A 17,250-nucleotide genomic window follows, 5' to 3' on the forward strand; every position below is an offset into this window, starting at 1 on the left:
AGGAAGAGGATCCAGGCATCATTTATGGGACCTTATAGGCTAAGGTCAGACAGTAGGGGAGGAGGACTTCCCCTATCAGTACACTAGCGGAGAGGTAGAGGGGGGGAAGAGGGAAGGAAGGTGGAACCTGGAGGAGATAAGGGATGGGCTAAAACCAGGATACAAAGTGAATTAATAGTAAATAATAATAATATTAACATAAATAAAAATTCTTATATAAACTAATATAAATGTACAGAAAATAAAATGTAAATATTACAAATTGATTTTTTTTGCTCAATTCCAAAAGAAAAGTATTATATGAAATTCAATGTGCATAATATTTAGCTCCTGATAGAACATACATGAAAGATCGCTATTCTTCAGATATCGCAATGATACGACATCCATTTTGGAGTCCGGAGAATTAAATCATGTATGTGATCAGCTGTACATTTAACTTTTGAGACTAGAAAGTATGTGAGAAATTACCTACCCTATTATAAGATATACATGTGTCGCTAGAAACATATTGGAATATTTCATTTAAAATAGGGCTCGCAACATAATTCAGGAACTATCCTCAACAATTATGAATGAACTTGATAAGAAATTAACTGAATCTTTAAAACTCACAGAAAATAGTAATAACAATAATGATGATAATGATTGATGATGATGATGACAATGATGATAAAAACCAGAGACAACAATATTCTTGCCTCAAAAACACGCAACACACACAGCTTTAGACCATAGCTTCAGTATCTTTCGGATGGTTGTGGAAACTTAAAAACAGCTTTTCATTTCCAGACTTCTTATCTGTACAAAATGGCTGAAAGTGGTAGTGTCTAACTCACAGATTTGATATAAGAAGCTAATGTCAGATTTTATATTTAAAGCATACTGAAATTGTCTGTAACACAGTAAATAAGAGTTATTATTATAACTATAATCACTGTAATTATCATTTTAAGAGAGATGTGTTTTTGGTTTTCTTTCAACGAACAGTAAAAGATAATCACAGTTGTAAATCAAATATTATACTAGACACCTCATTTGGCAGCTGCATGAACACATTCATTAACACCAGAGAATTTCAAATCAATACACTCAGAGCATTCTAATTTATTAGATGATCATTACACCAAACTGAAAGTACTTACCTAGAGTTTCCCTAGATGTTGATGTTCTATGAGATGCCTGTTGTGAATTATATAATGAAACCTGTTCAGTACCCTGAATAGATTCTCCACTGTTGATACATAGTTATTGCTTTAGAAAAACCTATACTTGTATACTTATACTTGTATATTCAAATCTCATAGCTCACATAAAAGAAGCTGTAATATTAAAAAGTACTGAAATTGTGAATATTACAACACATCTTAAGCTATGAATTATAATTTCCATGAGTTATAGCGTGCAGGTGATCACAGACATACACAATTTAATACCAAAGACTATTTACATTAGGTAATGCTAGAAAGAATAATATAGAAATTATCCCTTAATTATTATGCATCTAGGACATATGTAAAATAGATTCCTATGAGTGAAGTTATAAATAACTGAATCTATGCTCTAAAACTAATCTACTTTCATTATATGCTCATGAATTGGGCTTCATCCAAAGGCCATTTATAATTATCACAAATAAAATTACATTTGGTTCAATTATTCGGTTTTCAAGTTACTAATGAAGGAATCCTGACATTTTAATCCAGCATTATATGCAGTATTAAAAAACACACACACACACACACTTCAAATTCCTAAATTACAGATTGGGGGAAATCAACAAAAATTAGCCACTGGGCTCAAAATACTCAGGTCTGAATTAAAAAAAAAAGCAAACTGCAACATTCTGGAAGACACAGACAGCTACTGCTTTGGCATAACTCTAATTTACATAAAAGCACAAATTAATATTGTAAAAAAGAAGAATGCTAAGATTTTGCCACATAGTATCAAATGACTTTCATCCCATATATTCAAATCCAGCAGTGACTTTTAAGTATGACTACATCAAGACTGTATTGCACAAGAATGGGATATCTATTATATGATATTTGATAATATAAGCATTAGAAGAATTGAAGATAGAAATACCTCATCTTTTTAATTATTAATTTCTATTTATTTAGCTTACATCCCTGGTCATAGCCCCCTTTTTCCTTTCCTTCCAGACACACTTTCCCTCCTTGTTCCTGTATTCCAACTCCTCTACTCCTCAAAGAAGGGGAGCCACATACACCCACCCACCCCAGCATATCAAGTCACATCAGGACCAAGTGCATCCTCTTCCCTTGTGGCATGGCGAAGCAGAACCACCAGTGGAAAGTGATCTAAAAGCAGACTCCATGTCACATTTCGCCCCTGCTCTTCTTATTAGGGGACTCACATGATGACCAACCTGCCCATTGGCTCTATCTGTGTAGAAAGCCTAGGTCCAGTCCACATGTGGTCCTTGGTGTTTCAGTCTTCACAGGGCCTTGGGCCTCAGTTAGTTGGCCCTATTGGTGTTATTGTACAGCTTCTGTCTCCTTTGAGTCCTATCCTTTCCCCAACTCTTTCACATGACTGCCTATGCTCCACCTAATGTCCATGAGCTGCTGAATGGAACCACTCAGAGGACAGCAATGCTAGACTGTCTGTAAGCACAGCAGAATATCGTTAATAGTGTCAGGGGTTGACTGTCTTCCATGGGCTGGGTCTCACTTTGGGCCAGGCATTGGTTGGATATTTCCTCCTTCCATGCTTTATTTTAGTCTTTGTACATCTTGAAGGCAAAACAAATTTGGGGTCAAAGTTTTTGTTAGTGGATTGGTGTTCCCCTCTCTCCACTACGAGTCCTGTGTAGTTAGAGGGTGTCCTCTTCATTCTCCATGACCCTTGCTACTAGGAGTCGCAGCTAGATTCAGCCTCATATCTTCCCAGGAGCCTACCATGTTGAAGGGTTCCAGCTGGTCACAGAGAAATCTCCACCTAAAGTTTCTCTTTTCTGTGCAAGCCCTCAGTCCTCGCACCCCCACTTCCCCAGGTCTGATATTGACCCTCATTATTCTCTGTGCTTTCTCTCTTACCCTGTACCCAATCTTCAGAAATAATTACTTTAAGGAGAAAGATACGTAAAACCTAAGTAATGAAAGGCACCTCTTCAGACTCAGTCTGGTGCTGTGTCCTGCTCTGGTCAATGTGAGGTTTTGATGATGAACTAACAGGAAACTTGCAGTGTGAAGTAGTTTGCTTTTTCTTGAGATGCTGGAATGCTTATAAACAAATGCCATTTTAAAATGATTGTCCCTTAAAGCATGATCTGAAATAATTGATACATAGTGCATTTGTCCTAGCCACTGCCTGCTTTGGAGCCTGAAGTGGATTTGCTCAAGAAGATGCACTAATGTGCATCAGAAAACAAAACATTCATATCTAAAGTATAACTCAAGGTGTAAAAAGATAATGCCCACAGGACACTGACTGAAGTGGGACCCCTGTGCAAAAGAGAACAGAAAGGACAGAGGTAAACTTCAAACTGGATATGCTTTCTTCCAAATGGATAACTTGCAGCTTTCTTGAGAATTTGAAAGGAACATTATAGTTCACAGTTTGCCACATCTCTTGGTATTTTAAGTGAATTCTATGGAATCATCAGATCTTAATGAGCTGAGAATGCACTGTGAAAAGAACAAGCTCTAACATTCCAGTTATAATGCTCTACTAAATCTTTTTCATGGAATTATTTTCATCTAATATTGTCTACCACTAACTTTTCTTCTGATTTCAGGATGGAAAAACAGTAGACTTAATAAGAATATTGTGAAAGATGGAAGGAATAAAAAAGTTTACTTTAAGTCAAAGGGGCATAGAGTTCTAATGAGTTGTATGTTTAGTCATATTAATAAGAATAGTGTGAAAATAGATGTGATTTTATCTTATGTAGTGAGATTAATGCAATCAATATATTCACGTGAGTTCTCAATACATTAAGAGTAATGATGTAAATCAGTGTATCATGACTGTATAGAGGAGGGAGAAGTTTGAGAGGTTCCTTGAACTTAATAGTGCATGCAGAATGGCAGGTCACATCATGCAGCCATTGCTTGAATTTTTCAACAAAGCATAACACTGATGGTTTCAAATCCAGTAATAAGTGGTTAAGTAGGTAAAAAGCAAAATACCAGAAACTGTTTACTTTTATTCACTTTCAAGGAAACCTCATAGAAATAAGGAGAAAAAACTATTATGCCCATGATAAATAAAGCAAAATGTGTAAAATCTAAACAATTTTAATAGCTTTCTAGATTTCTAGAATGAGTTCTCAATGAAAAATACTTGTAGAATTCAAGCATAAGATTGGAATTCACTGATAGAAAGGTGAAACCAATCAAGACACCCACGTTTCATCTGAAAAACAGAACAGAGCTGCTGATGCATGGAAGGAGAGGAAACCTTTAGAGAAACGCACCCTCCATTTGAGTGGAGACCGCATTGAGTTGAAGATGCCAAGACCATGGGGCAGCAGACTTGGAGAACAGTCTCAGTCAGTCTCAGTCAGCTTACCACATAAGCTGTGCTGCAGATGTCAGGACTGAATAGGTGTGACTACACAAGTATGCCCAGATATCAGGCATTGAGCTTTTTCACTGATAGATTTCACCGTTGTTTTGAGCTCATTAATAACCGTGCCCTTTCTAATAACTGGTTCTTTTTTAGAACAAAAAAGTTATGTAAGTTGTCTTTGATTTTATATGAGTCCATAGTTAAGAAAGTTTGGATTTTTTTAAAGAAACCTTAGACTTTTTGGTATTGGCATTTTTAGAAGTATGGAAATATATTTTTACTGTGATATTAATATTAACTTGAGAATTTTGGAACAAACAAGAAAGTAAAAGCTATGATTTATCAGTGATACAATTGTGCTGGTGTATTCAGCACAGCTAATCTGTTTTTTACTTGACATGTGTGGAAAGAGGGAATCTCAGGTGAGGAAATGCCTCCATCAGTCTGGTCTGTAAGCATTCTGTAAGAAATTTTTAAAATTTACTTATTATTTATTAATTACGGTTTATTCCCTCTGTATCCCATCTGTAGCTCCTTCATCTTCCTCCATGCCCTTTCCCAAGTCCACTGATAGGGGATGTCCTCCACCCCTCCATCTGACTCTTGCGTATTAGGTCTCATCAAGACTAGCTGCATTGCCTTCCTCTGTGGCCTGATAAGGCTGTTTCCCCATCAGAGGGAGGTGATCAAAGAGCCAGCCACTGAGTTCATGTCAGTGACAGCCCCTGTTCCCCTTACTAGGGAAAATACTTGGAAACTGAGCTGCCATGGGCTACATCTGTGCAAGGGTTCAAAGTTATCTCCATGCATGGTACTTGGAGTATCAGTCTCAGAAAAGACCCCTGTGCCCAGATATTTTGGTTCTGTTGCTCTCCTGGTGGCACTCCATACTCTAATTTTGCCTCTTAGAGATAATGTATTTTATATCCTGATTGAATCCTCCTCCCTCAACTCCCCCAGTCCCACCTTTCCTCCCTTTTCCCCTCACCCCCTTCCCCTAGTCCACTGAAAGAGAGAGTCTCCATTAATGATGTTTGCCCTTAGCTTGTTAAGTCTCATCAGTGCTGCCTGGACCCTCTTCTTCCGTGGCCTGGCAAGCTGCAAGTGATCAGAGAGCAGTCAACCGAGTTCATGATAGAGGCAGCCCCTTATCCCCTCACTCAGAGAAATTCTCTTGATTGCTAATTGTTGTAGGAAACCCCAGCACAGTGAGCATAGCGCCACTGTTTGGCAGGCGGGCGTGTACTATATGAGAAAAGTGTTCACATAGTCAATGGATGGCATCCTGTAAGTATACTTTTTGTTGCAGGTGCCTACTTCATGTTCCTGACCTGTTTTCCCTCAGTGATGAACTATAACTTGTAAGCAAAATAAAACATTCTCTATACTCAGCGTTTTATCACAGCAGCAAAAACACTAACCATGACCATAGCCACGCTCAATGATAATAGCCTGTATTGTTTTAGGGACTTCTATAGATTTTATGACAAAGAAATCATAGAGATGTGTCCAATGCCTTGTACTACAATTTTCATTTAATAATCTATGTCTTCTGGGAACACCATTGCCCATTCGGGCAGAGTAATTCTAATCAGCCCCCCGTTTTTTAAGTTACATTTGAAATTTTCGCATTAACTAGTGAATTTCCGTAACACTTTTCATGTGTCTTTAGTTTTGGCCTACCCACTCACTACCCTCTCCTCTCCTTGATAAATTAACTCCTCTTAGCCTTTTAGGCTCCAGAATTCCTCCACCTTCTTTCCAGTTATTTATTTTTACATCGGTTTATATGGCAGCAGGCTCCCTCTGACTTTGCTAACCCTTTCTTTTGGATTAGCTCTTCTCTTCACCAGCCGACTTCCCGACTTCCCCTATAGTATCATACCGCTCCTGATTAAGCATCCTTCTAGTGGGGTGATATTACTTTACTTAATCCTGGAAGTTATTGAAATTCTAAAAGTTATTTTTTCCAATAGATGGTGTAAATAACATATGGATATTGCATTTCCATTAAAAAGCTCACAGTGCAGCAGGATAGACTTTAAAGTGATATCTGCAGTCTCATAGGAGATCTGTTTAGCTGTTTTCACGGATGCAAATGCCATAACTCACCATTGTCTGTTTCGAACTGTTTATTCCTGTACAGAATATTTATAGCACATCTCTTTCTGCTGGTTTTTTTTTTTTTTTTTTTTTTTTGTTATTCTCTGTCTCCGTGGGATTGGACTGTTCGCTCTTCATTTGAGGACAAATAGATTTTCCTCTAATATAATCATATTCATTTTCACAGAAATACAGAAATGATGTGTGATTTCGATGTGGTCACAACACAACACAACACATTAAAATTAAAAGCTGATTTCTAGAGGTTTGAGCAGCCTTTAGGGACTCATGCCAAGGAGGCAGCATTGCATATTTTTGTTATGATCCAAACAAATGAATAAACATTCCATTATGCCTTCCCTGATTCATTTACCCCACAGTAGTTTAATAGATTATATTCAGGAGAGTAAAGGTAGTCAAGTAAGCATGACATTTTTCTGTCTTAGAACATGATGTTGGACAACCTGTTAGGCATATGAATAAAATTGATATTTGCCATAAATTAAGCGTGTCATATAACTGCAGTGGAAAAACTCTATTTACTCAATTTTCACACATTCACTCATTGTTACATAACAATAATATTTCAAAACCAACGAGAAGAATCAGACTTTTACTAGAGAAACAGGGGCCTCCCCAGACATTGTGGTTCATGTAGACCCTGCACCTTAGGGTCTGAAGCAGGATGAACAAGGAATTAAGTTCAGTTTGTGCTACACAGGAAGTTTCAGACAATCCTGAATGTGAAACAAAGTCCATTTGTCAAACCAAAAAATAAAGAACAAAAAAAAAAAAAACATAAAAAAAACAGTATTTGAAGCAATTAGGTTGAAAATATGTATTACTTATTATGCACAGGGAGACACTGACAATAAGAATTAATATAATTTAAAAATAATATTGGTAAGTCTGAAGAGAAGTCTCTGAGGTGCAGCATGTGTGGAATGGGTCTGATGACTACTTTTGAATTTCCAGACCAGATCCCATGTGGAAGGAGAGAATCAGCTTATGAAATTGTCCTCTAAAGATCATATAAGTACCATAACACATGCCTGTCTCCCCGCAACAACAAACATTTTAAAACTTAAAAAAAACAGCTGTAGTAATTTTATGTTAATATCAAATGTTTAAGACATAAACGAGTAAATAAACATGGATACAAATAAATTTTAAAATGTCCGTATTAGTTCAACAGACTGTTATTCATGACCATACTGAGTGGTGTCTGCATTTTCTTCACATCAACTAACTTAATTTTTTTCAGGAATATTATGTGGAAAACCAATATTTAAAACCAGGGTGGAAAGAGTCTGAAGCACATAAAGACTGTGGAACTATGCTCAAGGACCTAGCACTAATGGAATTGTTATCCCAAAATAACTTTTAACACGGCAGATTCAAATATAAATAACTTTACCAAAGAAAATAATTTAGATATACCTATTCAAATAATAATTTCCAAACACTGAGACCCTATAACATGATGTATATTTTGGAAAATTATAGCAAATATTTAAAAAGTAAGAAAATTAAAATATATGTGTTGGTTGCATGTGAAAATTTTATTTGTTCACATAATAAAATAAACCAGCAGTTATTTAAAAATTGAGCAATCATGAAAGATGTGTGTATGTTGTATAGAGATGAATGAATACATATTATATATTTTTATATATAAATTGAACATATATACTTTTTCTAATAAATTATGGAAAAGTTCATATTATTTTTATTATAATATATTATTTTATTAATTATAGTTAATTCCCTTTGTATTCCACCTATAGCTCCTTCCTTTTTTCCCTCCCAATCTCACCCTCACTCCTTCTGCACTCAAGCCCTTCCACCAGTCCACTAATAGGGAAAGTCCTCCTCTAATTCTATCTAATCTTAGTCTGTAGGTCTCCTCAGGAGGACTGGCTGCATCGTCTTCCTCTGTGGTCTGGTAAGGCTGCTTTCCACCCAAGGGAGGTAATCAAATAGCAGGCCAATCAGTTTATGTCAGAGACAGTTCCTGCTCCTATTACTAGGGAACTCACTTGGTCACTGAGATGCCATAGGTTACTTCTGTGCAGGGGTTTTGGGTTATCTCCATGAATCATCCATGGTTGGAGAATAAGTCTCAGAAAACACCCCTGTATCTAGATATTTTGGTTCTGTTGCTCTCCATGTGGAGCTCCTGCCAGGTCTTTTTATCACCCTCTTTTTTCCTAGGATTCCCTGCACTCTGTTCAAAGTTTGGCTAGGTGACTCAGCATCTGCTTTGATACTCTGCAGGGTAGAGTCTTACAGAGGCCTCTGTGATAGATTCCTGTTCTTTTCCCTATTTACCCCCTCTTCTGGTGTCCATCCTCTTTGCCCTTCTGAATGGGGATTGAGCATCTTACTCTAAGTCATCCTTCTTGATTAGCTTCTTTAGGTATACAGATATTAGTAAATTTATCCTATATTATATAGCTAATATCCACTTATGAGTGAGTATATATCCTGTGTGTCTTTCTGCTTCTGGGAAACCTCACTCACTCAGGATAATCTTTTCTAGGTCCCACAATGTGACTGCAAATTTCATGTTTTCCTTGTTTTTAATTGCTGAGTAGTATTGCATTGTGTAAATGTACCACAATTTCCATATCCATTCAACAACTGAGGGGTGTCTGGGTTGTTTCCAGGTTCTGGCTCTTACAAATAAAGCTGCTATGAACGTGGTTGAGCAAATGTTCTTGTTGTATACTTGAGCAACATCATATATATATGAACATATATCATATATGCCTAAGATTGGTATAACTGGGTCTTGAGGTAGCACTATTCCTAATTGTCTGAGAAAGCACCAGAGTGATTTCCAAAGTGGTTGTAAAAGTTTACATTCCAACCAGCAATGAAGGAGGGTTCTGCTTTCTCCACATCCTCCCCAGCATGTGTTGTCAATTGACTTTGTGATCTTAGCCATTCTGATGGATGTAAAATGAAATCTCAGGGTCCTTTTGATTTGCATTTCCCTGATGACTAAGGACATTGAACATTTATTTAAGTGTTTCTCTGCCATTTGATATTCCTCTGTTGAGAATTCTCTTTTTAGCTCTGTACTCCATTTTTTATTTATTTTTTTATTAATTACACTTTATTCACTTTGTATTGACACATAAGCCCCTCCATCCTCCCCTCCTGGTCCCATCCTCCCTCCCCCTTCTTCACACATGCCCCTCCCCAAGTCCACTGATAGGGGAGGTCCTCCTCTCTTTCCTTCTGATCTTAGTCTATCAGATCACATCAGGAGTAGCTGCATTGTCATCTTCTGTGGCCTGGTAAGGCTGCTCCCCACTCAGGGGGAGGTAATCTAAGAGCAGGCCAATCAGATTATGTCAGAGGCAGTTCCTCTTCCCATTACTATGTAACCCACTTGGACACTAAACTGCCATGGGCTACATCTGTGTGCTGAGACTTACAGCCAACTGTTGGGCAGAGTGCATGGAATCTTATGTGAGAAGTGGGAAATAGTAAGAGCTGGAGAGGACAAGGAACCCCACAAGGAGAGCAACAGAACCAGATAATTAGAACACAGGGGTCTTCCCATAGACTCATACTCCAGTCAAGTACCAGGCATGGAGATAACCTAGAACCCCATTTTTTAAATTTGTTTTATGAGAATATTTAAAATAAAATATTGTCATCATAGTAAAGACAAGAAGATCCTAAAGGTATGAAAAAATGTTCCTTTTCTAAAATGAGAGGGAAATTAGGGAAAGTCAGTCTAGATGGAAGGCCATTCCTCAGTGAGAGAGCTGCCTGCGATCTGCTGGTTTCTTGTTGATGTGTTTAAAGATCTTGGACTTCTCCACTTTCTTTGTTTTCTGCTACCGAATCCACTGCCACCTCCTCTCTTTTTAAGCTTGCCATCATGGTTGCTCACATTCAGGTCAGCAAATGGAGGGACCTTAAAACCAAAAGACAAAGCGACCTGAGGCAAATTTAAGTTGTTCACATTGAAGATCTGCTTGAGAGAGTGGGAGTGATATGCTCGGATGTAGGACTTGTAAGCTTTCTGAGCCGATTTGTGGAGGAAGTAGTTCTTTTCCATCAGCTTTTCCAGCTGAGACTGATTATCAGAAACTTAAGACCAGGAAAAGTCAAATTGATTCAGTGGAACTTTGGACTGCTTCAAGTAACAAAGGAAACTTCTCAGGGCGCTGGATGAGCAAGGCATGCCCTCTTCTATTTAGGCCCCTGGCCGTTCTACCCACATGACGAATGTATTCCTTGGGGTCCTCAGGAGGGTCATACTGAACAATCCAGTCCACTTCAGGAATGTCCAGCCCTCTGGCTGCCACATCGGTGCACAGCAGCATTCCCGAATCTGCGTTGCAGAACTGGAAGAACGTAGTTGTTCGCTTATTTTGCTTTTGCTTTCCGTGGATGGCCAAAACAGGCAGGTCAATGTAGTTCAGTAGCTCGTAGTGATATTTCCCAGACATACACGATGAAAAGAAGACCATGACTTTTTTCTTCCGGTTCTTCTTAAGGAATGTGACGAGCAAAGGGTACCTCTTTTCAGAGGGACAAACAACATATCCCTGCTCAAAACCATCCACTGTGGCGACCTCTATTGTCATCAACACCTACAAACAAAGGCTATTTTTTAAGAGAAGTTCTTGCCAAATCTTCAAGTTTTCAAGTTTGTGTGGCAGTAAAGAGCTTGGTTTCCTGTGTGTTGGCAAAAGTTTATAAATTTGCTTTAATTCTTCTTCAAACCCAACATCCAAGCTACGATCAGCCTCATCAATAACCAGGCACTGCAGGTTCTTGTACATACACCCTGGAGTATTCTGCGTGTGGTCCAGGAGCCGGCCTGGGGTGGCCACTATGATGTTGGGTCTGGCCGCTCCCAGTTTTTGCAGCTGCCAGAAGATCCCTGCCTTCCAGAAGTGGTCTGATACTTTTATGCTGGATCTCTGTCATGGGCTTGAAGCCCATTTCTTTTATAGCCTTCAGAGTGTTTTCATGGACGAGATTAGACTAGGAAGCAAATGAAGTGTCCTCAAAGGCAACTGTCAGTCCTAGGTGCAGGCTGGGCACCTCACTGTCATTTGCCTTCTTCACACCATGTTCTGTTTCCTCAGGAGCCTCCGTGTTTTCTTCTGTTTTTGCTTTTTTGGTGTCAGGCCCAGCATCAACTGCCATTCTCCTCCTTCTCCTCCCCTTCCCCCTCCTCCTCCTCCTCCTCCTCCTCCTCGTCCTCCTCCTCCTTCTCCTCACCTTCCCCCTCCTCCTCCTTGTCCTCCCCATCCCCCTCCTCTTTCCCTCCCCCTCCCCCTCCTCCTCCCCCTCCCCCTCCTCCTCCCCTTCCCCCTCCTCCTCTTCCTTCTCCTCCCCTTCCCCCTCCTCCTCCTCCTCCCCCTCCCCTTCCCCCTCCCCCTCCCCTCCTCCTCCCCCTCCCCCTCCTCCTCCCCTTCCCCCTCCTCCCCTTCCCCTCCTCCTCCTTTCCCCGCCCTCCTCCTCTTCTTCTTGTTTGGCTCTGAATCAGGAGACACTGCTGCTGCAGATTCTCCGTTGGTTAAAGTGGAATGTTTTGGGAGTGATCTTTTAACTTTTGCATTTCCCACTGTCTCTTCAGGCATGCCTCCAACTTGTGCTTCTGCTGAGCCCACACTCACAGAATGCTTAAGGGCTTTTTTAACTTTTCCAACTTTTCCTGTTTCCTCCGGCACATTTCCATTTTGAAGTCGTGAGAGGCCTGTGTCTGAAGCTTCTTGCAGCTTCAGGTTCCACTGCTGCAGCTTGGCGTTCCACTTCTCGCTCTTCTTGCACAGGAGTTTCATCTGTAAGCTTCATCTGATATATTGCCCAGTGGGCTGCACGGAGCACTCTGTACTCCATTTTTTAACTGGATTACCTGAATTTTTGCTGTTTAACCACATGAGTTCTATATATATTCTGGATATTAGCCCTCTGTCAGCTACAGGGTTGGCAATGATCCTTTCCCAATCTGTAGGCTGTCATTTTGTTTTGATGACAGCTTCCTTTGCTTTACATAGCTTTTCAGTTTCATGAGGTCCCATTTATTGATTGTTGCTTTTAGAGCCTGTGCTGTTGGCGTTCTGTCCAGGAAGTTTTCTCCTGTGCCAATGAGTTCTAGGGTATCCCCCACTTTTTGTTCTAGCTGATTTAATGTGTCTGGTTTTATGTTGTGGTCTTTGATCCACTTGGACTTCAGTTTTGTGCAGGGTGATAAGTATGGTTCTATTTTCATTTTTCTACATGTAGACATCCAGTTCGACCAGCACCACTAGTTGAAGATGCTATCTTTTTTCCATTGTATGGTTTTGCATTTTTTTTCAAAAAACAGGTGTCATAAGTGTGTGAGTTTCTTTCAGGTTCTTCTATTCTATTCTATTCTATTCCTTTGATCCACCAGTTGGTTTCTATGCCAGTACCATGCAGTTTTTCACTACTGTTCTTCTATAGCACAGCTTGAGATCAGGGATGGAGATGCATCCGGAAGATCTTTTACTGTAGAGAATTGTTTTAGCAATTTTAGGTTTCTTGTTATTCTATATGAAGTTGAGAATTTTCCTTTCAAGGTCTGTAAAGAATTGTGTTGGTGATTTTATGAGAATTGCATTGAATCTATAGATTGCTTTTGGTAAGATGGACACTTTTACTATGTTAATCCTGCTAAGCCATGAGCAAGGGAAATCTTTCCATCTTGTTTTCTTCTTCAATTTCTTTCTTCAGAGTCTGGAAATTTTTTTCATACAAGTCTTTGACTTGCTTCATTAGAGTGACACCAAGTTACTTTATGTCCTTTGTGGCTATTGTGAAGGGTGTTGTTTCCCTAACATTCTTAGCCCTTTTGTATTTTGTATACAGGAGGGCTTCTGATTTTTTTCTTAGTTAGTTTTGTATCCAGCTACTTTACTGAAGTTGTTTATCAGCTATAGGAGTTCCCTGGTAGAATTTTTGGGTTCATGCATGTATGTTATCATATCATCTGCAAATAGAGATACTCTGACTTCTTTCTTTCCAATTTGTATCCCCTTGATATCCTTTAATTGTTCTATTGCTCTAGCAAGGACTTCAAGAACTATGTTGAAGAGCTATGGAGAGAGTGGTCAGCATTTCCTTGTCCCTGAATTCAGTAGTTTCTCTCCATTTAGTTTGAGATTGGCTATAGGCTTGCTGTATATTACATTTACAATGTTTTGGTATGTACCTTTTATCCCTAATCTCTCCAAGACTTTGAACATTAATGGGTGTTAGATTTTTTCAAATGCTGTTTCAGCATCAAAGGAGATTATCATGTGCTTTCTTTCTTTCAGTTTGTTTATATGGTGGATTACATTCATGGATTTCTGTATTTTGAATCACCCCTGCATACCTGGGATGAAGCCAACTTGGTCATAGTGGATGTAGTCTTTGATGTGTTCTTTTATTTGATTTGCAAGTATTTTGTTGAGTATTTTTGCGAAAATGTTCAAAAGGGAGATTGGCCTGAAATTCTCTTTCTTTGTTGGGTTTTTGTGAGGTTTAGATACCATGGTGACTGTGCCTCTATAGAATGAGTTTGGTAGTATTCTTTTTGTTTCTATTTTGAAAAATAGTTTGAAGAGTATTGGTGTTAGCTCTTCTTTGAAGGTCTGGTAGAATTCTGTGCTGAAATATGTCCCCGGGCTTTGTTTGGATGGGAGACTTTTGGTGATTGCTTCTATTTCCTCAGGGGATATAGGACTATTTAAGTGATTTTCCTTTTCTTGATTCAGCTTCAGGAGTGGAATCTATCAAGAAAATTGTTCATTTCATTTGTAATTTCAAATTCTGTGGGGTATAGGCTTTTGAAGTAAGACCTAATTATTGGTTGGATTTCTTTATGTCTGTAGTTATGCCCCTTTTCATTTCTGATTTTGCTGATTTGGATAGTGTCTTTCTGACTTTAATTAGTTTGCCTAAGGGTTTTTCTATCTTGTTGATTTTCTCAAAGAAACAGCCCTTGGATTCATTGATTCTTTGAATTGTTTTATTTGTTTCTAATGTATTGGTTTCAGCCCTGAGTTTGAATATTTCCAGCCATCTACTCCTATTTGGTGTGCTGTTTTTCTTTTTTCTAGGACTTTTAAGTGAGCCATTAGGTTGTTGGCATGAGATGTTTCAAATTTCTTCTTGTAGGCACTTAGTGCTATCAACTTTCCTCTTAGCACTGCTTTCATTGTGTCCATAAGTTTGGGTATGTTGTGCCTTCATTTTCATTGAATTCTAGAAGGACTTTAATTTCTTCTTTATTTCTTCCCTGACCCAGCTGTCATTGAAAAGCAAGTTGTTCAGTTTCCATGTGTGTAGGCTGTTTGCCATTTCTGTTGTCATTGGGGTCCAGCTTTAGTCCATGGTGATCAGATAGGATACAAGGGATTATTTCAATATTCTTATATCTGTGGAAGCTCACTTTGTAACCAACTATATGGTCTATTTTGGAGAAGGTTCTATGAGGTGCTGAGAAGAAGGTAAATTCTTTTCTGTTTGGGTGAAAGTTTCTCTCAATGTCTGTTAGGTCTATGAGTGAGTCATGACTTCTGTTAGAGACATTGTTTCTTTGTTTAATTTCTGTTTAGTTGACCTGTCCTTTGTTGAGAGTGGTGTGTTGCAGTCTCCCACTATTATTGTGTGGGGATCTATGTATAGTTTAAGTTTTATTAATGTTTATTTTACAAATGTGGGTGCCCTTGTATTTGGAGCATAGATGTTCAGGATTATGATGTCTTCATGATAGAATTTTCCTTCGATGAGTATTAAGAATGTTTCCCTATCTCTTTTGATTAATTTTGGTTGAAATCTCTTTTATTAGCTATTAGAATGCCTACTTCTGCTTGCTTCTTGGGTCCATTTGCTTGGAAAACTGTCTTCCAGCCCTTAACTCTCAAGTAATATCTATCTTTGTGACTTAGGTGTGTTTCTTGTATTCAACAGATTGTTGGGTCTCGTTTATGCATCCATTCTATTAGTCTGTGTCTTTTTTATTGGGGAGATGAATCCATTGATTTTGTGAGAGATTAATGACTATTGGTTGTTAGATCCTTTGAATTCAATGTTAGCTCTGGTGGTGTGTTTGTGTGCTTGGCTACTTTTAGTTTTGCTGTAATGAGTTATTTTCTGTATTTTCCTGAAAGTAATTAGTTTTCTTGGGTTGTATTTTTCCTTCTTTTATCTTCTGCAACGCAGAATTTGTGTGTAGGTATTGTTGAAATTTGTTTTTGTCATTAAATATCTTTTTTTCTTCATCTATGAGGACTGAGAGTTTTGCTTGATATAGTAGTCTTGGCTGACATCTATGTTCTATTACAGTCTGCATGTATCTGTGCAGGCCCTTCTGGCTTTCATAGTCTCTGTTGAGAAATCAGGTGTGATTCTCATGGGTTTGCCATTAAATGTTACTTAGCCTTTTTCCCTTGCAGCTTTTAGTATTTTTTTTCTTTGTTCTGTATGCTTACTGTTTTGATTATCATGTGGCAGGAGGATTTTCTTTTCTGGTCTAATTTATCATGTGTTCTGTAGGCCTCTTGTATTTTTATAGGCCTCCCCTTTAAGTTGGGGAAATTTTCTTCTATGATTTTGTTGAAAATATTTTCTGGGCCTTGGAGCAGGGAATATTCTTTTTCCTCTATTCCTATTATTCTTAGGTTTTGTGTTTTTATGTTGTCTTGAATTTCTTGAATGGTTTGTTTCTGGAACTTTTTAGATTTTTTTTTTGACGGACACATTGATTTCTTCCACTGTATCTTCCACACTTGAGATTCTTTCTTCCATCTCTTGTAGTCTTTTGGTTATGCTTACCTCTGTAGTTCTTGTTTTCTTCCCTAAATTCTTCCTCTCCATCATTTCGTCTATTTGTGTTTTCTTTAATTTTTCTAATTGTCTTCATATCTTGAACCATGTTCTTGATTTCCTTCATCTGTCTGACTGTATTTTCATGTTTTTCCTTCAATTCCTTCACCTGTTTGTTTGAACATCCCTTTGTTTCTTTTATTTCATTCAGTGATTTAATCATTTTCTCTCTGAAAGCCACAAACTGTTTGGTTGCATTTTCCTTTATTTCTTTATGGATGGCCATAATCTGTTTGACTTTTTCTTCCTCTAATTCTTTATGCATTTTATTTGTTTCCTTCATTAACCTCTTCATAAGCATAGTTGTAAGGTCATCTTCTTGAATTTCATTTATGTTAGGGTGTCCAGGGCTATTTGCCCCTGGATAAGTGGGTGATGGAGATGCCATACTGTTTTGCCTTTTGTTGGTTTTGCTTTTACTCTGGCCTCTACCCATCTGGCTGCCTTAGGTGTTGGCTGTTAATTTCTGGTGCCTGCTGTAATCATGGGGTGGGGAGAATCCCCTTGACAGTGTTCAGCTTTTTGGGTATGGTCAATTGAATGGAGGTGCTTCTCTGAAATTTCCATAGTTCACCTTCAGAATATGAACGTGTATGGTAACTGCTCTCCTTTCAATAGAAGTCATGGAGACAGCTGCCATTTTGTTTATTTTGTTGTTTGTTTGTTTGTTTGTTTCTCTGAATTCAGTGAGCTGCTGTTGCTGCTCTTATGCTGTGTTTGCTGAGTACAGCTCTC

The 17,250-nt window shown here is 38.5% G+C and overlaps 1 pseudogene; it reads right to left on the minus strand.

Moving 5' to 3' along the window:
* Positions 1–10,415: 10,415 nt before the first annotated feature.
* Positions 10,416–14,765, minus strand: LOC110564668 (ATP-dependent RNA helicase DDX18-like; annotated as a pseudogene).
* Positions 14,766–17,250: the final 2,485 nt, after the last annotated feature.

The sequence above is a fragment of the Meriones unguiculatus genome, chromosome 20 (genome assembly GCF_030254825.1).
Source record: "Meriones unguiculatus strain TT.TT164.6M chromosome 20, Bangor_MerUng_6.1, whole genome shotgun sequence".
Classification (NCBI taxonomy): Eukaryota; Metazoa; Chordata; class Mammalia; order Rodentia; family Muridae; genus Meriones; species Meriones unguiculatus.